This window comes from Prionailurus viverrinus, chromosome E1 (assembly GCF_022837055.1).
Source record: "Prionailurus viverrinus isolate Anna chromosome E1, UM_Priviv_1.0, whole genome shotgun sequence".
NCBI lineage: Eukaryota > Metazoa > Chordata > Mammalia > Carnivora > Felidae > Prionailurus > Prionailurus viverrinus.
Genome location: NC_062574.1, coordinates 32,347,111 through 32,371,711, shown reverse-complemented (window position 1 = coordinate 32,371,711; position 24,601 = coordinate 32,347,111). Strand labels below are relative to the sequence as shown.

Sequence of the window (24,601 nt, the reverse complement as noted above, 5' to 3'; positions counted from 1 at the left end):
TAACACCAACAATCCAACGTTTACTTTTTTTCATGTGTATTTGAGGAAATGGGGGAGAACATAGAGAGTAAAATGTATTTTTAAACAGAAGCTGCTTGGCTTTAAGTCTGCAGGCAGATGAAGGTGGTTTCTTTAAGTGATACCATAAAAATTGGTGCTCAGACACAGGAGACAGAAACCAAACTTTTATCTTAAAAGCAGAGGTGTGCTCATGCCCCACACTTGGTGAAAGAAGGCCAACACACATTGCGGCTGACATTCACCCGCTGATAAGATGGCTTATGTGAAGCTTTTTCCCAAACAGCCAAGAGGAAGCAGGCGTGGCCTCACACCTCACCAGCCAAAGCCCAGATTAAGCTCCACGATGGTTCACTGACTGGATTCCCAGTATTGCAGCTGTGCTTGGAGGACAGGACTGAGCTGCCCCTGTGAGACCAGGTGCTATTATAGCAATCTCAAGGACTTGTGTGAAGATCAATACATAACTGACAGAAAGAGAAATTTGAGTGTAAATGGGGCATGAGGAAAGGAGGGAGAAAGAGGAGGGAAGTCTCAGTGAAGAGATGCCTGAAAATCAAAATACAAACAAGCAGGGGCTCCTGGGTGGCTCAGTCGGTTAAGCATCCGACTTCAGCTCAGGTCATGATCTCACGGTCCGTGGGTTCAAGCCCCGCGTCGGGCTCTGTGCTGACAGTTCAGAGCCTGGAGCCTGTTTCAGATTCTGTGTCTCCCTCTTTCTCTGACCCTCTTCTGTTCGTGCTCTCTCTCTGTCTCAAAAATAAATAAATGTTAAAAAAAAATTAAAAAAATACAAACAAGCAAAAAGTGAGAAACAATCATGCTAAAAGCACAGCCAACAATTTAAATAAGGAATTTTAAATGTCCAAAGATACCAATGAGAAGATACCATTCATAAAAAAAAAAAATAAAGGCTATTGATAAATAAGCAGACAAAAGCAGAAGGGATGGAGATTGGAAGGCCGTACTTCCGATGTAGATGGGATACTTTAGTCTGGAGTTACAGGGAACAGATTAGAAGACACCAATATTGATTTACTAGGCATTCAGTAAGAAGAGAACAGAAAGAATGGCAAAGAAGCAATATTGAAAGAGATAATGGCTGGGAATTTTCCAAAGTGTAAGACATAGTCCACAGCCGAATCCAGTGAGCTGAGTGCCAAATAGAAAGCAGATTAAAATAAATTTATAACTATACACATTTTAGTAAAACTACAGAACATTAAGGTTAAAGACAAAATATTAATTAGCAAATAAAAAATAACATTATCAGATAAAAGGAAAAATTGCATACATATGGCTGCTAATAAATAGCAAGCTTCTCATCAACAACAATACGAGCCAGAAGATAGCAGAGTAGCATCTTCAAAGTGTTGAGTTAACATAACTGGCAGTTTAGAATTCTGTAGCCAGTTAAACTGTCATTCAAGAGTTAGGATGAAGTAAAAAAAAAAAAAATCAGACTAATGGGAGTTTCTTACCCATAGACTTTCTTGAAAGAACTACTAACAGAGGTACTTCAACATAAAGAAAAGGCAAGAGTGTAAGAGTCTGGTGTGAGAAAAAATAGCATGATAAAAAGTAATGAAATATACTTGTTCATTTAATTCAATATTTACTATAATTAATAATTGTGCTTGACACGTTTAGAAAACAATTTAATAAGGAACATGTGGATGAAGTGTTAAGAGAGTTAAAACACATGGGGTCCTTTTCTACTTGGGAGGAACAGAGTGGAATGAAATAATTTTGGCTTATTAGAAAAATGTACAGTGAGGTCTATATATTAAAATTTTAAGTGTAACCAGTGAACATTTAAAATTCTTATCTCAAATTTACAAACCAATAAAGCAGAAAAGCATATTTATTTATTTATTTATTTATCAAATTGGCTTACATACAACACCCAGTGCTCATCCCAACAAATGCTCTCCTCAATGCCCATCACCCACTTTCCCCTCTCCCTGCCCCCCCCCATCCTCCCTCAGTTTATTCTCTGTATTCAAGAGTCTCTTGTGATTTGCCTACCTCCCTCTCTGTTTCTATTTTTTTCCCATTCCCTTCCCCCATGGTCTTCTGTTAAGTTTCTCAAGATACACATATGAGTGAAAACATATATCTGTCCTTCTCTGACTGACTTATTTCACTTAGCATAGTACCCTTCAGTTCCACCCATGTTGCTGCAAATGGCATGATTTCATTCTTTCTCATTGCCAAGTAGTATTCCATTGTATATATAAACTACATCTTTATCCATTCCTCAGTTGATGGACATTTAGGCTCTTTCCATAATTTGGATATTGTGGAAAGCACTGCTATAAACATGGGGGTACATGTGCCCCTATGCCTCAGCACTCCTGCATCCCTTGGGTAAATTCCTAGTAGTGCTATTGCTGGGTCATACAGTAGATCTATTTTTAACTTTTTGAGGAACCTCCACACTATTTTCCAGAGTGGCTGCACCAGTTTGCATTCCCACCAACAGTGCAAGAGGGTTCCCATTTCTCCACATCCTGTCCAGCATCTATAGTCTCCTGATTTGTTCATTTTACCCACTCTGACCAGTGTGAGGTGGTTTCTGAGTGTGGTTTTGATTTGTATTTCCCTGATGATGAGTGACATTGAGCATCTTTTCATGTGTCTGTTGGCCATCTGGAACTCTTCTTTGGAAATGTGTCTATTCATGTCTTCTGCCCATTTCTTCACTGGATTATTTGTTTTTTGGGTGTGGAGTCTGGTAAGTTCTTTATAGATTTTGGATACTAACCTTTTATCCAATATGTCATTTGCAAATATCTTTTCCCATTCCATCAGTTGTCTCAGAAAAGCATATTTTAAAAGAAAGGGATAAAGATGGGGCACCTGGGTGGCTCAGTCGGTTAAGCGGCCGACTTCAGCTTAGGTCATGATCTCGCAGTCCGTGAGTTCGAGTCCCGCGTCAGGCTCTGTGCTGACAGCTCAGAGCCTGGAGCCTGTTTCAGATTCTGTGTCTCCCTCTCTCTGACCCTCCCCATTCATGCTCTGTCTCTCTCTGTCTCAAAAATAAATAAACATTAAAAAAAAAAAAAGAAAGGGATAAAGAAAACTTTGCCCAAGCAGGGGCACTTGGGTAGCTCAGTCAGTCTGACTCTTGATTTTGGCTCAGGTCATGATCCCAGGGTCCTGTGATCAAGCCCTGTGTTGGGCTCCACGCTTGAGATTCTCTCTCTCTCTCTCTCTCTCTCTCAAATTAAAAAAAAAATAAAAAGAAAAAAGAAAAATTTACCCAAGTGGAGCAAAAAACTAGAAAAAACAAGTGTTAATAAATAGATAGAATAAATGCTAACAGAATAAGCCTGTTTATAATAGTCTTTCAGATTAGATTTTTGAAACGCAGCTTAAATTCTCAGCAATGTTGCTTGCAAGAGTTATTTCTTACAGAGAAATTCACAAAAAAAACCTTTAAAATAGGAGGTATGGGCAAGATAGCCAAATATAAATGAAAGAAGGCTGGTGTAACAATATTAAGATCAGACTAGAGTTTTAACGAAAAAAAATTAACAGTTTCATAGAATGACGTTGCAATAAAGAGTGATTGATTCAGTAATATGAATGAAAATAGCTGCTTTGCTGACAGTCTAGCACCATGAGACAGACTTCATCTGTTCACACAGCTTGACCATCTTTAAGACATCATCTTCAAGGAGACCTCTGGTAGTCTCATCTCTGACTTTCTCATGGTACTTCATATGCTTTGAAACTTGGAGTCCGTATTTTCTTTTAGAAGGTAAAGATTCTTCAATGTCAAATATTCTCATAAACAGTTAAGTAATTAAATATTTAAGCAGTTTTGTCCAATAGGTTGACCAGTCTATGGTACCAGGACATCAATGGCTGAAATGTGGTCTTCCGTTGTAAGGTTTGTCTCAGTCAGAGCAGTGACTTATGAAAGAACAGCAGAAATAATTTGCTCGAAAAGGAATAGAGAAAGTGATTCTTTTGATGTCTCTTTTTATGATGATAATTCTTGACAGAATAGCCATTTTATCAGTAAATGAATTCCAAAAGGAGAAGAAGGATATTGAATCTGTCTCTCTACATTTTTTTGTTTTTTATAGAATCCTCACATATAGAATGAAATTTGGATTAAAAAATAATAAACTGTAAAAAAGATATCACAACAGAGCCATTTAATTTCTTTTTGCTAACACTTTATTTTTCTGTCTAAAACCCCAGAGTGAAGGTAAAATATAGCATTATTGCCGAGAACAGTAAAAACATTTTCCCCTTTATGCTACCACATTAAAATGTGATTTAGATGTAAATATAACTTCTATTTCCAAATATTAACTTCAGGATGCACTACAGACCAGTTATTCTCACAAAATATGTATCGCAGAGATATAGTTCAAGAACACACTCATAACACTTCATCCTCAGCATCCTGATTGCTATAATACCTCCAATTCCATAATCCACAACAGAGAAGACACAAATGCCATAATATGTCCCAAGCAGATAGATCTGCCTGTGATTGTCGTCATTGATGGGGCTCACTTAAAACATGGATTTCTCAAACAAATTGTTCCTGGGTTTAAGATGTATTGTACTTCAGCCTCTTTGTCAGTCTTTGTCCTGTTCTCTACTTTCATTGATTCAGTTTAACTGGCTTCATTTTTTTCCTGCCTAGACACTCACCACCGTCTCTCAACTAGTCTTCTTTCACCTCTCTCTTCTGGGACCAACATCTGTGTATTGCACATGGTAGTACTTGTAATGTGCAAATGTGACTATGTGCCTGCTTTAAAACTTAAGTGTTTTTTGTTTGTTTGCTTGCTTGCTTGTTTCCACTTCCCACCTTATTCATCTTTACCACAGTTCTTTGTGTTGTTGTTGTTGTTGTTGTTGTTTATTTTGAGAGACAGAGACAGCAGGGGAGGGGCAGAGATTACTGAGAGAGAGAATCCCAACCAGGTTCCATGCTCAGCACAGAGCTCACCACGGGGCTCAATCCAGGACCCCGGGATCATGACCTGAGCCAAAATCAAGACGTGGTCGCTCAACCGGCTGACCCAGCCAGGCGCGCCTCAAAACAATTCTTAAAGGTAGTTATTTGTAGGTTTTGGTTTTTGGTTTTGAATGGGATTTAGAATGCAAGTCATCCAAATTCCCATAATAGCTAAGTAGAAAGTAGGATCTGAATTTAGATTTATCTCCAGAACCTAGGTTCTTAATTATTATAATATAATACCTCAATGTGCTTTGTTGTATATCCTCTCTCTTACATCTGATGTCTATCCTGTCTCCCTTCTATCTGAAATGAGCAGCAAATAGCTCTGTAGATAACTATGCTTTCCTGTCCCTCTTGAAAGTCATTCTAACTTGCCCCCAAGCTCTTCCATTTTCTCTGTTTTCTGTCTGTGTTTCTACATCCTTCATCTAAATAATTTTGTTCTTTCTTTCTTTTCTTCTCCTGTGTTCTCCTACTACTCATGGGCTTCCCCTAATGCCAAATTCTTGGAGCTGTACTTGAATTTATACTCTCTTTTTTGACTGACCTTTGTGTACCAGTCTTCAATTCCATGCTAATGACTATTTTCCTAAATGGATACTTTTGTTTTAGAGTCCTGTTATCACCTCTCACTCAACAATAGCTAACTGAATGTCCTTCCGGGATCCATATGTACCATTTTTATTTTGTAAATCTATTAATTTTTTCCTATAGGATCTAGAGCAAGTAACCCAATTTGATGTGTCTCTATATGCTCTCTTTAAAACAAATAGATAATTTCTGCAGTTTCTACAGGCTCTGGGGTTTGGTGATTCCTTGTTCCAATCCACCAGAGATTCACCTTTAAAATTTTAAAGTCAAAATTTTGAAGTTTCTCGTACTTGGCTCTTTAAGGGCCCATCTCTCTGACTAATTGAGATCATAGTTCTCATTAAAGAAATATTCTGGTAAATTTTCAGCCTTGATGACTTACATCCTGACCCATCTTATTATATTAAACCTCTATCTTGAACAGCCCATTCCCACTTGGAAATTTCTGTTTTCTTAAAGCCCTCCATTTTGTGAAAAACTACATTTTGCATTTCTGTCTTCAACAGTGATCAATATTGCTACTTATGAGCCTCATTATAAGTCAACTTCTTGAGTACCTATTTTGTCTTTTATTTTCATTTCACCCTTCTGGATAATAGCCCCTAAAGCATTGCAAATTTATGCTCTGCCTTAGAGACATCCAACCTGAAGCCAGTATGTTCTTAATGATTTCTTCTTCATCATTCTCCAAATCATTTACATCCTTCATGTTTTTTTCTTTTTTTCCTTTTTTCTTTATTTTTTAAATTTTATCTTTTACTTTTTAAAATTTACATCCAAATTACTTAGCATATAGTACAACAATGATTTCATGAGTAGATTCCTAAGTGTCTTACCCATTTAGCCTATCCCCCCTCCTACAACCCCTCCAGTAACCCTCCGTTTGTCTCCATATTTATGAGTCTCTTCTGTTTTGTCCCCCTCCCTGTCTCCTACTATTATGGTATTACTATCGATGAGTTTCTTTATGTTTGTGATTAATTGATGTATATATTTGGGTGCTCCACATTTGGCACATAAATGTTTATAATTGTTAGGTCTTCTTGGTGGATAGACCCCTTGATTATGATATAATGCCTTTCTGCATGTCTTGATACAGTCTTTATTTTAAAGTCTAGATTGCATGATGTAAGTATGGCTACTCCGGCTTTCTTTTGTTGACCATTAGCATGATAGATGGTTCTCAATCCCCTTTTTTTCAATCTGAAGGTGTTTTTAGGTCTAAAGTGGGTCTCTTGTAAACAGCATATAGATGGATCTTGTTTTCTTATCCATTCTGTTACCCTAAGTCTTTAGATTGGAGCATTGAGTCCATTGATATTTAGAGTGAGTACTGAAAGATATGAATTTATTGCCATTATGATGCTTGTAGAGTTGGAATTTCTGGTGGTGTTCTCTGGTCCTTTCTAATCTTTGTTGCTTTTGGTATTCATATATATATATATTTTTTTTTTTCATCCTTTCTCTCCTCAGAGAGTCCCCCTTAAAATTTCTTGCAGGGCTGGCTTAGTGGTCACAAACTCCTTTAATTTTTGTTTGTCTGGGAAACATTTTTCTCTCTCCTATTTTGAATGACAGCCTTGCTGGATAAAGAATTCTTGGTTGCATATTTTTCTGATTCAGCACACTGAATATATCCTGCCACTCCTTTCTGGCATGCCAAGTTTCTGTGGATAAGTCTGCTGCAAACCTGATCTATCTTCCCTCGTAGGTTAGGGACTTTTTTTCCCTTGCTGCCTTCATGATTCTCTCCTTGCCTGAGTATTTTGCGAATTTGACTCTGATATGCCTTGTCAATGGTCAGTTTTTGTTGAATCTAATGGGGATGCTCTGTGCTTCCTGGATTTTGATGTCTGTGTCTTTCCCCAGGTTAGGAAAGTTTTCCACTACGATTTGCTCACATAACTCTTCTACCCCTATTTCTCTCTCTACCTCTTCTGGGACCCCTATGATTCTGATGTTGTTCCTTTTTAATGAGTCACTGATTTCTCTAATTCTTAAATAGTGCTCTTTTGCCTTAATCTCCCTCTTTTTTTCTGCTTCATTATTATCTATAAGTTTGTTCTCTATATCGCTGATTCTGTTCTGCCTCATCCATCCTTGATGCTGCTGCATCCATCCACGATTGCAGCTCAGTTATAGCATTTTTTATTTAATTCTGGCTATTTTTTACTTCTTTTGTCTCTGCAGAAAGGAATTCTAATCTATTTTTGACTCCAGCTAGTATTATTATCGTGATTCTAAGTTCTGGTTCAGACATCTTGCTTATATCTGTGTTGGTTAAATCCCTGGCTGTCTTTTCTTCGTGCTCTTTCTTTTGGGGTGAATTCCTTCGTTTTGTCATTTTGAAGGGAGAAAAAGAATTAATGAGGTAGAAATAATGAAATTAAAAAAATTAGAGTTAATAAAATTAAAATTAAAAATTACACAGACACACACACACAAATCAAATAAATGATGCTAGATCCTAGGTGTGTTTTGGTCTGGGTGTTGAAAGTGGTTTGACAGATTAGAGGGAAAAAGGGGGGGGAGGAAATTGTTTGAGAATTTGAAGAAATGAATACACTGAAGTAGACTAAAGTACTCTTATGGGGGTAAAATAGAATTTGAAAAAATGTACACAAAAGTAAAGAATATAGTAGAAAAAAATAAAAATATTTTAATAAAAGTTAAAAATAAATATGATTTTTTTCTTTTTATGTATTTAAGAAAAAAGAAAAGAAATGAAAAAGAGAATAAAGATTTTTTAAAAAGGTAAAAAATTAAAAAAAAGAAAAAAAGGAAATCGTTTGAAAATTTGAAAAAGTGAATACATGGTGGTAGACTAAAATAAAATGATGGAAGTAAAATAGAATTTGAAAAAATTACCTAAAAGCAAAAATATAGTAAAAAATTAAATAAAAATATTTTAATAGAAATTGAAAGTAAAAATGAAGTTTTTCTCTTTCTGCATTCAAGAAAAAGAAATGAAAAAGTGAAAAAAGAAAAAGAAAGAAAAAGAAGGAAATTGTTTGAAAATTTGAAAAGGTGAATACACTGAAGTAGACTAAAATAAAATGATGGAAGTATAATAGAATTTGAAAAATTTTACACAAAAGTAAAAAATATAGTGATAAAAATTAAAGAAAATATTTTTAATAAAAATGAATTTTTCTCTCTCTGTATTCAAGAAAAAGAAAAGAAGTGTAAAAGAGAAAAAGAAAAAAAAAAAGAAAGAAAATTGAATAGATGAACCTGCCAGCAGATTGAAGTAGGACTGAAATTACTTAGTTTTCCCCTAGAGGTCAGTCTGTGTAGCACTTTATAGTCCATAAACTAAGCTGGCGGTGAGACTTGTGTTCTTGAAGAGCAAAGTTGGCCCAGTTGGGCGGGTCTCAGTGTAACAGCTCTGCTCTCCACTAGGTGGCGTTGCTAGCCTACTGGGGTGGATTGTTGCGGTGCTTCTAGTTGTGTATGTACATGCAAGGGAGTGGTGAAAATGGTGCCACCCAGCTACCCACTGTTCTCCCGGATCAGCAATTGCGCACCTGTCCTCTGTCTTTAGCTCTCGTCCACTCCCCCACTTTTTCACTTTCTGCGACCAGGCCTTAGGCAGTACCTCTCTCCCGAGTTTTGTGTCAGATGCGGCTATTTTCCCTGGCCCCTTACTTCTGAAGGACTACAGCTTTGACCCCTTCCACCCCTCTGCGCAAGGGTCTCACCGAGCAATGGCTGAATACCGGCTGCACCCAGGAATGCCCCAGAATAAGTTCACGAGATAGTATAGCAGCAGCTTTTCAGGGATTATGGAAAATCACAACACATATCTGGAACCAGGCTTCACCCTTAACAGCCTTGCCCCAGCACCAGCAAATGTGGCCACCTTCCGGGGTCTGCTGGGACCAGGTGACTTCAACAGTCTCTACCAAATGTCCTTCCTTCAGTGGAGCCACTTTTCCCTGTGTGGCCTGAGAACCTCCTGGACCCCACTCTGTTCCTGGGGATTCACCTTTCCCACCAGAACACTGCCAGGTATTGAGCTGCAGAGTTGCAGACTTTGCTCTCCCCTTGTTTACAGTCAATGAAATTTAAACCCTCTCCTTTCTCCTTTCTTCTTTCTCCTTTCTCCTTTCTCCTTTCTCCTTTCTCCGCTCTCCTTTCTCCCTTTTCAGTTTAGTCCCTGTGGCTGTTTCCAATTTTCCACTTTCTCTCCAGCTCCTATTGGGGAGGGGTGCTCTTCCCGTATTCTCCAACCCTGTCTCTGTCCTCTCTCCACCCGCAAAAGCACCTCCCTTCCTGCTGCTTCTCACTTCCCAAGTTCCCCTCTCTGCGCTGTGTACCTGCTGAATTCTGTGGTTCGGTTTGTGCAGATTGTTGTGTTAGTCCTCCAATCAGTTTTCTAGGTGTGTAGGATGGTTTAGTGTTGGTCTGACTGTAATTCGTGGATGTGAGACACATAAAAAACTTCCACGCTGTTCCACCATCTTGGCTCCTCCCTACATCCTTCATGTTTAAAAAATTCTTTATAGATACCTACAAAATTAAATTGTCAAAGTTCTCTCCCTTCTAATCCTTCTGAACTGTACATTTAAATAGCTTTTAATAAAATGTTTATTTATTTTGAGAGAGAGAAAGAACGAGCAGGGGAGGGGCAGAGAGAGAGGGAGAGAGAATCCCAAGCAGACTCCATGCTGTCTGTAAAGAGCCTGATGCAGGTCTTGATCTCATGAACCTTGAGATCATGACCTGAGCCAAAATCAAGAGTCAGAAGCCTAGCCAACTGAGGCACCCAGGTTCCTGTAAATAGCTTTCTTAAAGTATCAATTTAATTATGCCACTTTCCTTCATAATCACCTAACTCTGAATTTCTGCAAATTAAGTATGTTTTAAAGCATCCTATATGTCAGTTGTCCAAATGTATCTCTTTTTACTCTTCAAAACACAGGTAAGCATGTCTATTTTAGTTAAGTCTATCTTCTCAGTGTTCTCTAAGAAATTTTATAGAACTCTGTGGTGGCACTATGATGCAACACTCAGATCCTTCTTCAAGGAAAAACATTTTGCCCCGATTGTTTGGAGTGCTGTCCTAAAACCACTTCAGCTGTCAGTGCACTCAGGGCTCACATCAGCTGCAAATCTTCCCTGCCCAAGGTAGCAGCCTTGCTTCAATAGCCCATTTCCAATGACCAGTTAAAGAGGAAGTATAGAGTAGTACCAGCCACTTTTTAAATATCTTGATTAAGATATTCTACACATCACAAAATAGGCTTACTAAAGGTGTAAACTTCAACTATTTTTGTAAATGTATAGTTATGCAGCCATCACCACCATTCAGTTTAGAACATTTACAAACCTCAGAAAGAACCCTTTTGTGGAATTAGAGTCAATCCTCACTCCTACTGTAAGTCCTGAGCAACCATTAATCATCTTTCTCTCTTTGTATATTTGCTTTTTCTGGAAATCTCTTAGAAATGTAATCCTATAAATGAAGTATTCAGCTGTCCTTATCTTAATCCATCTCTTCAACACAGCCAGAGTTGTATTTCTAAGGCACTTATCATTATATCCCCATGATTATACCTTTTTTTAAAGTTTATTTATTTATTCTGAGTGGGAGGAGGGCAGAGAGAGAGGGAGAGAGAATCCCAAGTAGGCTCAGTACTGTCAGTGCAGAGCCTGATGTGGGGCTCGATCTCACAAACCATGAGATCATGACCTGAACTGAAACCAAGAGTCAGACGCTTAATCCACTGAGCCACACGGGTGCCCCTGATTATACCTTTTAATGCATCTTCTTTTCTAGATAGTCCAAAATCTGTTTTACATATAACATGGGAGCCTTTTCATTATCTGACTAGAACTAACATGCTCATTCCATTTCCAATTACGCTATTACATTTCAGGCAAGTTTGTGACATCATCTCTACTTCTTATCTTCCAAAATTCTCAAATATCTCTTCATCTAGGTATTCTTCTCTGACTCAACATGATATTAAGTTCTTTTTATTTGGTACACAATTATTTTTAATTCTTACTTAGACCACACTGTGTTTCAATTATTATTTGAATATGTCTTTCTTCTACATAGTGAACTTTTTGAGAACAGGGGCCAGGACTTCTGCAAATTTTTACTTTTGATATAACAAATCTCCTGATCCACAATAGGTACTAGATGAACATTTTCTAAATGAATGAGTAAAAATTTAAATTAGTATATTGATGAGCTTGGGGTACAAGGAAAAAGGAATAAGTTGTTCCTGAGAATTGATTATCTGCATTTAAGTCAAGGCACTTGATCCTGAAACTTATAATAATTAATAGAGAACAACACATGTGATAGTTTCAGAACTGCTGTGTACTTTCTGTCTGTCTGACAAGTAATTTGGTTTTCATAATGTATAAATTGTGGATAATATTTTCCTTTGACTGGGCTCTTGAAATTTTTGTAACAGGGCAGAATCAAACTACAGCCAACTTATGGTGAGGAGCTCTTCAAACCATTACTGAAATTGACATTAAAACACACCTGCTGCACAAGGTATTTAAAAGAATGTCAAAGACGATGCTTCTCAGTTACAGAAAACAGGCTTATCGCCTTTAGAAACCATTGAGGGTATTCAAATTCTCTCCCTGTCACTTTCTTTTAATGCTTATTTATTTTGAGAGAGAGAGAGAAAATTCCGTGCTGGGCAAGGATGAGGGGCTCAATCTCATGACCCTAGGATTATAACCTGAGCCGAAATCAAGAGTTGGATGCTTAACTACCTGAGCTACCCACATGCCTCTCTCCCTGTCACTTGTAGGCAGAAGAATTATTTTCACATCAGCTGCTTTATCCTGGCTACATGGACAGAACCAACACATTGAAGACCAAGTTTAATTCATTCATCCCCAAGAGGAACATAAAGACTATCTGTTGTGATACTAAATTCAAAAGTATACTCCAATCAAAAATAGTTTTGCTTTATCTTTTATGCATACATACAACACCATAATATATATTCAGCAAAGATGTATTACTGTTTCTGTCGTATCCAAGGATATAAAACACATAGCTATTCCAGTGATGGCGCCTTTCAGTTCTTTCTGTAAAGCTTGTTTGTACATGTATGTTTTCATGGACAGACTGCAAGTTAAAAAGCTTATATTCTCTCATTTTCAGTGTCAAATGCATCCAATATCAAACATATCAAGGCTGATCACATCATTATAAACTGCTGATAAGGCTTCTTGTTACCCTTCTATCACCACTGTCACAAATTACCACAAACTTAGTGGCTTATAACATCCATTTATTATCTCCCAGTTTCATGCTGAGATGTCTAAGCACAAAGAGACTCAGTCGGATCCACTGTGCAGAGCTTCACAAGGTCTAAATCAAAATGCTGGTTGAGCTGGCCTCTTATCTAGAAGCTCTGGGGAAGACTCTGCTTCCATAGACCATCAGGTCGTTGGAAGAATTCAGTTCCTTGTCATTTTAATTCATTTTTAAACGAACTAGAGCATGTTGAATCCCTGTTCTTAAAATCTCTGACGTCGTCTTCTGCTACCAGCCAGAGAAAAATCTTGTAAGGACTCATGTGATTATATTAGGTCCACTTGGATAATCCAGGATAATCTTACAATATTACAGTCAAGTAGTTGATACTTTTACTTAGATCTTCAAGATCCCTTTCACTCTGTATTTGCAGGAGTAACACCAGAGGATCAAGATTATGGGGGTAAAATTCTTCCTCCTACTGGCTCTTAACTGGAAATGATGTAAGAAATTAATTGCACATGAAGTTCTTTCATTATTTTAAAATTTATTGCCCCAGTAGCCTGTTGATACCAACCATAAAGACAAATGAGGCTTATATTTACTGTGATTACTTCTGGGCACATGTCTTCACCTTCTAACCTCCAGCAAGACATCTGTAATCCAATAAAGAATGTGAATGGGGATATTGGACTTGGTATTGACAGTTTACATGTGCTTGTTGAGGATATTGTCAATAGCCTCTGTTGAATCATTGGGTTTTAGAAGTGATTATTCCCGCTTGCTAATGACTCCATGCAATATTTCTTGTAAGTGAGTTTTGAAAAGCTTTGCCTTTGCACTGGTAGCAAAATATAGTGAGAGCTCTAAAATTTTCTCTCCATCTAAGGATATTTGAATTTATGCATATCATCCATAACAGATAGTATGTGCTTCGCCTAAGTGAAAGTTGGCAAAACCAACAGAATTTGATTTCAAGATGAAATAGGAAATAATTACTACAACCTGGGTTTAATATAGATTGCATTTTAGCATCCTAAAGATCTTTTCATATATACCACATTAAAACTGAAATAAATGAAGCCTATACGAGTGCTAGTTTTATTTTTCCTCAAAGAAGTATTCCTACCTTCACCTTATATATTTTCTATCAAAAGCACTAGATGAAGTTTATCTCTTCATTTCTTGAAATCCAGAAGTGTTAACTCAGATTATTTAATATATATTAGGTGTATGTACAGTGTTCTTAGGGTAGATGAGTGTTTCCAACAGAATATTTTCAATACCTTTTACTGTACTAAATAAAGGAAAATTTTGACTCAGAGAGTGGAAGAATTTGACTGAAGCCAAAACCTGATGCCTTCTGACTCAGCTTTGCCTCTAGATTTGGGGGTTAGAAAGTCTGCAGGATTTGACCATTGGGATGCAATTAGAAGGTGAATTTAAAGAACAGATAAGCAGTAGAGATGTAAGTCACTCTGAGGGCAGGAGGTTTCACCTAAGTGGATTTTGGAGAAATGGAACTAAGTCATCTCTTATAAGTTTAGCAGCCATGAAACAAGAGGTCATGTGACAGGATGAGGAGGGAAGGAAGGACCCGGGAAGGTGTCTTGTTCTGTTTTTCTTCTCTGATAAGGATCATCTGAAAGTGTTTGCAGCCATAGAACAAGCAACAGAGAGAAGGATATAGAGGAAGTTGGAGCAAAGTCAGAGAAGAGATAGAAGAGAATAAAATCAGGAAACTTCAGTGAAGAAATTTTCTGTAGAAAAGAGACAGAATACTTCTCATTTCAAAGCAGAAGAGGGTTCATTTGATAGTTTGCACTGCATGAACTTTATCACTTAGGTGAAGCTAGGAGGGAAGAGGATCTATGGAAACTGAGTCTTTTGCACTTCATAGATGCCACCGAGGGATGACAACACCAATATATATGTAGAAGATGAATTAGTGCATTAGTTATGAGTTCAGGTACTATAGTCAGACTACATATAAATCCTGGTTCTTACCATTTCAGTTATTGACATAAATTTCACACATCATAAAATCAACCCATTAGAAGTATGCAGTTCCGTGTTTTTAGTATATTTACAGAACTGTGTGCAACCATCACCGCAACCTAATTTTAAACATGGCACCCCAGAAAAGAACCTATTAACAGTCATTAGCCTTTCCCTCCTCTTCTCCCACAGCTGGGTCCCAACCCCTGGCAAGCACTGACCTACTTTGAGTTGTTACAGCTTTTTCTATTCATGGCTGTCTACATGAAAGCAGTCATGCACTACATAGTCTTTTGTGGAGGCTTCTTTCACATACTGTAGTGGATTCAAGGTTTACCACCTTGTAGCATGTATCAGAGCTTCATTCCTTTTTATTTCTGTATCATATTCCATTTTATGGATGTACTATATTTTGTTTATCCATTCATCAGTTGATAGACTTTTAGATTATTTCCAATTTTGGCTTTTATAAATAATGCTGCTATGAACATTTCCTGTAAGTTTTGTATGGACATGTTTCATTTCTCTTGGATGTATACTTAGGAATGAATTGCAGAGTCATGTGGTAATTATAGGTTTTCCAAAAAGGTTTATCATTTACCCTTTGTTTTATTTTTATTTTTTTGACGTTCATTTATTTTTGAGAGAGAGAGACAGAGACAGAGACAGTGTGTGTGTGAGCAAGAGAGGAGCAGAGAGAGAGGGAGACGCAGACTCCAAAGCAGGCTCCAGGCTCTGAGCTGTCAGCCCAGAGCCCAATGTGGGGCTGGAACTCATGGATTGTGAGATCATGACCTGAACCTAAGTCGGACACTTGACTGACAGAGCCACCCAGGCGTCCCACCATTTACTCTTGTATATTATTTAACATCACTGAGATTCAGACTCCTGATCTTAAACTGGATGTGGTAATTGTACCTATTTCCTAGGATTTGAGGGAGGATTAGATTATATAAGTAATATAAAACTTGGCACATAAAAAGTGAGTAGGAGAGTACTTTTATTTTTACAACATGACTGGGTACAGTAACAACAAAAAGTGTTCTGGTGTCTATGGTGTGTGTGTGTGTGTGTGAGAGAGAGAGAGAGAGAGAGAGAGAGAGAGAGAGGGAGAGAGAGAGATTAACTGTAATTTGCTAGAAGGCAGTTTCAGCGTGGCCCTTGCACATGTTTTCTAGTTATGTCCCTGTTAGATCCCTGTAAGTATTTTTAAAATTTCCTTTTAGAATTTCTTACTGTTCCAAATATCTCTCACTTTTGAATTAGTCATTATTGCCTCACCTATTCACTCCCATCTTTGTCTATCCATCTAGAACTAACTCTGAACCATCATAAACCATCCATCAACCCTCTGAGCCCCTGGTAACCATCCACTTCTATCTGGGAGACTTTGGTCTCAACTTGGCACTGTCTCCCTTCATTTTACTTTTTTTCTGAGCATTGACATATCCAGGTCTATACTAAGATGATTTTAGCAAACAATCCACATTCCTGTCCTTAGCTATCCCAGACCATTCCCAGTAAGTGGATGTGGGAAAGAGGATAATGCCTCAACTTTCAACATGACTAAGGGGGGGGGGGGGGAGTAAAAACAAAACAAATAAACCAGTCATATTAAAGACCTAAAAGCAGATTAAAATTACTGAGTTATTTATCTATTTGACTTCCATTTTCTCAATATAAAGTATTTCGCATGGGTATTCTTTCAATAAGAGCTTGAGTCATTATAGAGCTAATATGTCTCCCTGGAGGTTATTATATTTTGACTTTTGGCATTTTCTGGATTATGCTATTTTTGTGTTTTAGCTCTTCAGGGTATTTATACCACTTCCGAATTCTATTCAAACTCCTTAACCCAATGCAGGATGGCCTTTTGTGGTCTCGCCCCCTGTGTACCTCTGTCTACCTAGTTCAGATACACAGGCCACAATTCAGCCGAAACAGAGAACTCCCAGCTCCCCCTGAGCCCTGTGCAATATTCTCTTCCTCTCTGAATCTTATCACATCCTGCAATCTCTCTCAGGAACACTCTTCCTGGGGCTTAAACATTGTCTTGACAGGGGCACTCTGAGTAAGGAGAAAATAAACTCTTGTAGCACGTTAATTCAGATTCAGATTTGGGAAGGGCATTAGAAAGAAGTGATAGATCAAGTACAAAGTAACGACATAAGGACATGTCCTACAGGTTATGGCAAGGGATCCTTATTAGCATGTTCACTTTTTTCTTTTTTTTTTCTTTTTTTTTTCTTTTTTTTAATCTTGGCCTGTTTAGCCAACGCCCAGGAGTTCTCTTTTTCTCCAGTGACTTACTCAGTGTCCTCTCTCCATCTCGCCATACACCGTTTCCTCCCTGCTACACACAGGAAACAAAGTGATTGCTGCCGCACTTAAATTCTCTCTGTTGGCTCCCAAGAGAAACATAAACCCCCTGGTGTGACCACTCCACTCTCAATGATCTGGTTCCTGGGTCAACCCCCAGCCTCATTTTTCACCATGTTTTATGTGCACACGCAATTTTAGTCATCACGAATCCAACTTGTTCTCTCCTGACTCGTGATTTTGTGCCTTTCCACATTCTTCTTTCTGGAATTGTGCCATGTGGCATCCTAAGCACTAGAGACTTGCAGTAAGTAAAGTCCTGTTCTTCTGCTACCTGAATCAATTCCAAATCTCACCCCATCTGCTCATATTGTGTCTCTATATTGTAGCATTTACTGCCTTTTTTACTCTATATTGTTTGTCTTCTGCTCTACATGAGACTTCCTTGAGTATGAGGATTTTATGTCTTTTATAGTTGTACATTCAGGACTTTATGTAGAGAGTGTGGGACATAATAAATACTCAACAAAGGATTGCTAAGCCACAGTGAATTAGGACTGAGGATTCCAGGACTCCCAGCATCAATACTGACTCAATCTAACTTGGGCTGATGCTTGACTAGATTAACTAAGTAGGTATCCAAGCCATACAGGACCCCTAGAATGAGGTTAACAAGGCCCCACGGGTCTCAGCAAAGGGAGTCATGCAGTGAGATAGTCAGCATGGCTAATTAGGATGTATGCAATGTTTACTCCATCTTCTCGTCGTGTTTGCTTCTGTGAGCATATTTCCTCGCAGAATGGAAGGGGTGGGATTAGACAGTCCCTTGGGTCTCTTTCATCTTTACTACCCTGTTGATGAAATCAATTGGAAAAGAAATTGTTGCATTGTTTTGAAACTGTAAAAGCAACTACCATAGTGAAAAGAGGAACTGTATGCTTGGGACAGATCCAGAAACACTGAGAAAATCCATCCATTTTTTTATTATTAAATTGTTTTTTATGTTTATTTATTTGAGAGAGAGAGAGAGAGAGAGAGAGAGGCAGAGGAGCAGAGAGAGAGAGAGGGACACACAGAATCTGAAGCAGGTTCCAGGCTCTGAGCTGTCAGCATAGAGCCTGATGCTGGGCTGGAGCCCATGGACTGTGAGATCGTGACCTGAGCTGAAGTCATACACTCAACCTACTGAGCCACCCAGGCGCCTCAATCCATCCATTTTTGATGTCAATTTGATAGAGTTGTTCAAACACATCTCCTCCTTACTGTTTAGTATTCACTGACCACTATGGGCATGAAATCATGATTTTTTTTACTCTAGAGTTCGAAGCCACTTCTGTTTTAAGTCGTTCTTAGATAAAAATAAGGTAAATAACTTACAGACTTTTAAAAAAGCAATGCATTATTAATTACTCTTTGCATGGATTAACTATGGAGAATTTTTTGTTTACTTGATAAACTTTATTTAATATATTCTTAAAGATTTCTTACCCTGACATGTGTTCTCCCCACTCACACACCCTGACTGTAATTAAAGAACAAAAAGTGGCTTTAGAGTCATGGGAATTTAGAGGAGCTAAGGAAAGTAGAGAGCATTAAACTAAGCCCCCAGTCAAAGAAAATTCCCTGTGTACAGAAACATTTACCACTGTCAGTCTGGTTATCTCAGAAGTTAGGAGATCGTGACCATATAACATACCAATTCATTTTTGTTCAACAATCTTAACTACCATAAAGACTTTCTTTGTGGGGTATCACAGTATGCCTTTTTGTACCCCTTGTTTATTGGTCTCAGGATTGTTCCCTTTTTATCCTAGATCTGCCATCATGGGATTAGACATAATGCTTTCAATTTGCCTTTCAAATATTTGAAAAAAGTATCTTGTCACATTCTTTTCTTCATTTTTCCCCCTTTATTTCAACAACAATCAATTGAGTGCACAAATGTTTTATAGAGACCCCTCCCTGTCTTGGCTAAAACTTGGGTGGTATGACATAACCCAGGACAACCCCTGTAATTTATATTAACAGTAACTTATTAAAGGACATGGTAGTCATTATAATGCATGCTCCAGGGGATGAGTTTAGGAGTTTGGTGACTTTGCAAGCAGCAGTCATGTGGGGACCAGTCCATCTATTTGGGATGGGTTAATTGCTTAGCAACATTTAAAAACCCTTTTAACTGTGCAGAGGCATATTCTCATCAACTGAACTGGATAACCTCACAATACTTTTACACTTAACTAGTTGGAAAATAAAAGCTGAATATTATGGACAGTGCAAGATATTTTACCTTAGAAATGTTTATCTAAACAGACCACTACAAACTAGTGCAGCCACTCTGGAAAACAGTATGGAAGTTTCTCAAAAAATTAAAAATAGAACTATCCTACAACCCAACAATTGCATTACTAGGTATTTGTTCAGAGGATACAAAAATGCTGTTTCGAAGGGGCACATGTGCCCCAATATTTATAGCACCACTATCAATAATGGCCAAATTTTGGAAAGAACCCAAATGTCTATTGACTGATGAATGGATAAAGAATATGTGGTATATATGCAATATAATACTACCCAATGATGAAAAAATGAAGTCTGGCCACTTGCAACAACATGGATAGAACTAGAGGGACTTATGCTAAGTGAAATAAGTCAAAGAAGGACAGATATTATATGGTTTTACTCATATGTGGAATTTGAGAAACACAACACATGAACATAGGGGAAGGGAAGGAAAAAAATGAGATAAAAATAGAGAGGGAGGCAAACCATAAAAGACTCTGAAATACAGAGAACAAACTGAGGGTTACTGGAGGGAAGGTAGGGGGAGATGGGCTAAATGGGTGATGGGCATTGAGGAGGGCACTTTTTGGGATGAACACTGAGTGTTATATGTAAGTGATGGATCACTGGGTTCTATTCCTGAAACCAACACTACACTGTATGTTAATTAACTTGAATTAAAAATAAAACCCAGGGGCACCAGCGTGGCTCGGTTGGTTAAGCAACCGACTTCGGCTCAGGTCATGATCTCATGGTCTGTGGGTTCCAGCCCCACATCAGGCTCTGTGCTGACAGCTCAGAGCCTGGAGTGCTTCAGATTCTGTGTCTCCCTCTCTCTGCCCCTCCCCTGCTCATGCTTCGCTCATGCTCTGTCTTGGTCTGTCTCTCAAAAATAAATACACGTTAAAATTTTTTAAATAAATAAATAACTAAAATCCAAATATAAAAAAAAATAGATCATTACTATGAGAACATCCAAGACAACATAAAGTAACATGTGAAACCAATAGAGTTGAGTACTTAGGAATATCCAAGATGATGTGAGATTCAAAAGGAATAATAGCAAAAGATGGACGGAATACAAGAAAAAGAGGTAGTATGTGTGAATATTAGAGACAGTTGTTCATGCCTATGTCCTGTATTTCACACATTCAGGTACCATAGCATGTGTCAAGGAAGATATTTTTAAGATCTAGATAGAAGAAGAAACAAAGGAAAGGAAGGAAGGAAGGAAGGAAGGAAGGAAGGAAGAAAATGAGTTAGGGGAGACTTGGTGGCTCAGTTGGTTAAGTGTCTGGCTTTGGCTCAGGTCATGATCTCACAGTTCATGAGTTCGAGCCCTGCATCAGGCTCTGTGCTGACAGCTGAGTCTGGTGCCTGCTTCAGATTCTGTGTCTCCTTCTCTCTCTGCCCCTCCCAGCTCACACTCTGTCTCTCTCTCAAAAATAAACATTAAAAAAAATTAAAAATGAGTTAGTCAAAAGGGAGGAAAAAAGCATTTCTCATTATCAAACTGTTATCTTAGATTTAGTTAAATTGGTGATTCATGAAGGTGAGACAGAAAGTGCAGACATGGCAGGGATATCAGGAGAAGAGAACTGTTGTTTATTGAGTATGTGCTATGTGCCAAGTATTATGCCAGGAGCTCTGCATATGCCGTCATTGCTATAATATTAATTATTATGGTAATTACCCTTTATCGGATATGGCAAATGGAAATTTGGGAAAAACAACAACAAAGATCTAAAAGCTAGCTATAATCCCCACCCAATGTTTCCCTTTAAAAGTTCAACCCAGACAGGATTATATCTTATGCCTTAAATGCTTTCAGGTCATACTGTGTTCTTCCTTTTTAACACTTAACACAATTTTATTCATTAAATACTTGTATAATTTTTGCTAAAAGCTAGTTGCCCCTACTAGACTATTAACTGTATTTAGGTAAAGACTAAAACTAATAAAACAGTTTTATTTTTTATTGTTAATTTTCCAGGACCTAGCACAATATTGAAGCATATTTTAGGTGCCTAATAATGAGCTATTGAATAAAGGAATAAATCCATTAATTGATAGCTTTGCTAAGTCGGCTGTGTCTTAATCACACGCACACACGCGTGCACACACACACACACACACAAATCATAAACTACAATATTTGATCTACGTAGATTGAAAATACTGTTATTTCTAAATGTGGCAGAATGCCCTGAGTCCCAAACGGAAATTTAAATTTGACTATCTGTGCGTATCTTTTGAATTTGATTTATTTTCTCCTTATTTCTACTTTATTTTTAATGAGCTGATATGCAGATTGCAAATGGATTCTATTTAGGAGAGACAGGAGAGGAATATGCATACGATCCCTAGGAGAATAGGTGAAGGAAGGCGTAGGAAAATCACAGTACACTGTAGTGGATTTGGAATCAGATAAAGCTGGGTTTCAGCAGTAGCTATCAAACTGGACTTAATTCCCCCGAGACTCAGGATCTATACCAGTGAAATGGCCAGAATACCACCAAGCCTATAGCATGGCTTCAAGAATTTTCAGTAATACATGCTAGGTGCTTGGACCAGTATTGACATTCACTAAACACTCACTAGGTGGTTTGCTGTCACAATTATCATTATGATATTAATAAGTATTAATGGAGAAGGAGCACTTGGGTGGCTCAGTTGTCTAAGCATCGGACTTTGGCCCAGGTAATGATCTTGCGGTTTGTGAGTTCCAGCCCTGCATTGGGCACCACCCTGACAGCGTGGAGCCTGCTTGGGATTCTTGCTCTCTCCTCTCTCTCTCTCTGCCCCTCCTCTGCCTGTGCTTTCTGTCTCTCACAAAATAAATAAATAAACTTAAAAAAAAGTATTAATGGACAATAGCATCATAATGGCTTCTGCTCCATAGTGTATCTGTCCCGCTGATCTGAGAGACTTTTTTAAAGTCTGAGATTAGAAATACAGAGCCAGAAGCTCCAAAAAGCAAAAACAAAAACAAAGCCCAAAAAACATTATCTTAAAGTATTCTCTATAATTAGAGGTGCAAGCATTCAACTCTAAGGCCAGGTGACACATTGCAGGGCAGTCTTAGAAAGATAATGTGTTCACTTCTGCTTGGAAGCCAATATTGCTCTGGAACCTGAAAGTGTTGGGCCCTTGGCAGGGGCAGTTCTTTGATAACAGATGCTGACAGCAATGACAGTGATACAGAACCTTGGTGAGGATAGCTTATTAAAAGAATGAGCAGAGGACAACATCCAGGGCACTTGAGAAACCACCCTGAGAATTCCTACAAAAAGTGTTTGCAGTAAAGTCAGAGTGCTTATACTATAGGTGGGTAGAAAGGAGCCTTTCAGGTAGTGGGCTTCTGCACCATGCATTTAGAGAATAATGTTAATGCCATCTTGCTTACATATTTGTTCTGCCAAGGCTTATTAACAGTCTGGTTGCATGAAAAAGAAATGTTCCAACTGGAAGAAAGCTAGTCAACACTAGAAAGCAGAAAAGGAAAGCTGAACACGCCAAACCCAGTCAGTGTCCAAGAGGGAGAATACCTTTGCCTAGTGATGCTAGTTATTTGGACTGAGCCAGAAAGCTTTAGCCAGCATCCTTCCTTCTCTCCCTATCAGCACCATGAGCTCACATGCTGGAGAGGTAAATCTGAGTGCTAGACAGCATGCTGTTCTCAGAATTGTTCCTCCCTTCACATAGCTGCTGTTTCAAGGTAGGTTTCTAATGAGGATGCTTGCCTCACATGTGTCTCTGTACTTCTTTATAGTCAATTCTTTCTGGAAGCAACTCAATCACTCTTGCAAGGAGGGTCCTGAATTGGCATGCTGACACTTTGCCACACTTCGATTCAGATTTGTGCAAAGCAGGGGTAGATAGAGCTCAGAGACAGACTACCTGCTTCAAAAACATGGACTTTTCACTATTAATTTTATTCAGAATATTTTAGCTCTCATCTCATTAAAAAGAAAAATAGCTACATGGCAGTTACGCTCACATTTAACCAATACCTATTAGTAACAGATTCCAAAAGCTTTTCCTAAATTTTATAAATTGTTTCATGTCAACTTTAGGTGTTCAAAAAATACATTTCACCCTTGAGCCAACAAGTTAAAATTCATAAGAGCCACATACTTCAGTATGTTTGAAGACACCATGATGTACTAGACAAAGAAAAGGAACAATCTTTGCCTGCTGCCTTTCCTATAATTGCTGTTTGGCCTTTTTTGCAAGGTCAAGTTGCATGCAAAACATTAGAGGCCTCTTGCCATCCTTTATCTGCAAGGATTAGTCACAAAGCCTCTCTTCCAACACTTTCCAACTTCAAAGTCTTTGTTCTAAAGATATATGATACAGTTGAGGTGGGTGGGGAAAGAGATTCGGGGAAGATGACCTAAAAGAGGGATATTATTTGATGTAACTTTCCATTTTAATCAAACAAGACACGGTGGAGGCCTGACAAGTTATGTCAGTTGACAACACAAATATGAAAAAATGCTTTGTATGGAGAACCAGTTGGACTCTGGCTTTGTCTGTATGCTCTCACATACAAAACATAGTGTGATCTTGCGTGCAAAACAAAATTGTGCCCTTCTTTAGAGGATTAAAACAATCACTGTATAGAAAATGAACTGTCAGATACAAGAGAGAAGATTGAAAGGGAATTGAGATGTCAGCTCATAAATATTGTGTGGCAAAAAATCATCTTCTAGTCCCCTAAAAGTAATAATGGCTACCAACTCCTGTAGGGGAAACCAGGCACCTCTTTAAGTCTTTCTGGAATGTTACCAAAGTCTTCAAGCTATAACCACCCGTCTTCCCCTCCCCCACCCCCCACCCCTCCTGGCCCAGTTATGACATTACACTCCACTATAAAGACATTAGGTCTCTGGCTTTTATTCTGATTGATATTGGAAGTCAAAACAAATTTTGAACAGGAGACTCTTTTCAAAGGATATTTGTGTTATTGGTCAAGAACCGTCTTTTTTTTGGGGGGGGGGAGCGATAAAGGGAGGGTAATCAAGATCAGAAAGGCAAGGAATAAATTTAGGAATGTATTTAAAGTAATTCCAATAAGAGAAAATGGTGGCTTGAACTGGGTGGTAGGTGCTTAAGGGGTAAGAAATGAATCCTTAATATATTTTGTACTTAAACTCTGTGGA

General features: G+C 38.2%; 1 long non-coding RNA gene across 6 annotated transcripts in view; it reads left to right on the top strand.

Annotated features, from left to right (window-relative positions):
• The first annotated feature begins 1,450 nt into the window (after positions 1 to 1,450).
• Positions 1,451 to 24,601, top strand: part of LOC125151668 (uncharacterized) — a 135,285-nt gene continuing 112,134 nt past the window's right edge. For 3 of the 6 annotated variants that reach the window (XR_007146909.1, XR_007146907.1, XR_007146908.1), the window contains exons 1-3: positions 1,451 to 1,599; positions 12,031 to 12,116; positions 13,270 to 13,339. This is a non-coding gene — a long non-coding RNA (uncharacterized LOC125151668). The remainder of the gene's footprint in view (positions 1,600 to 12,030; positions 12,117 to 13,269; positions 13,340 to 24,601) is intronic. The other 3 variants (XR_007146911.1, XR_007146912.1, XR_007146910.1) reach the window with 1 other exon arrangement.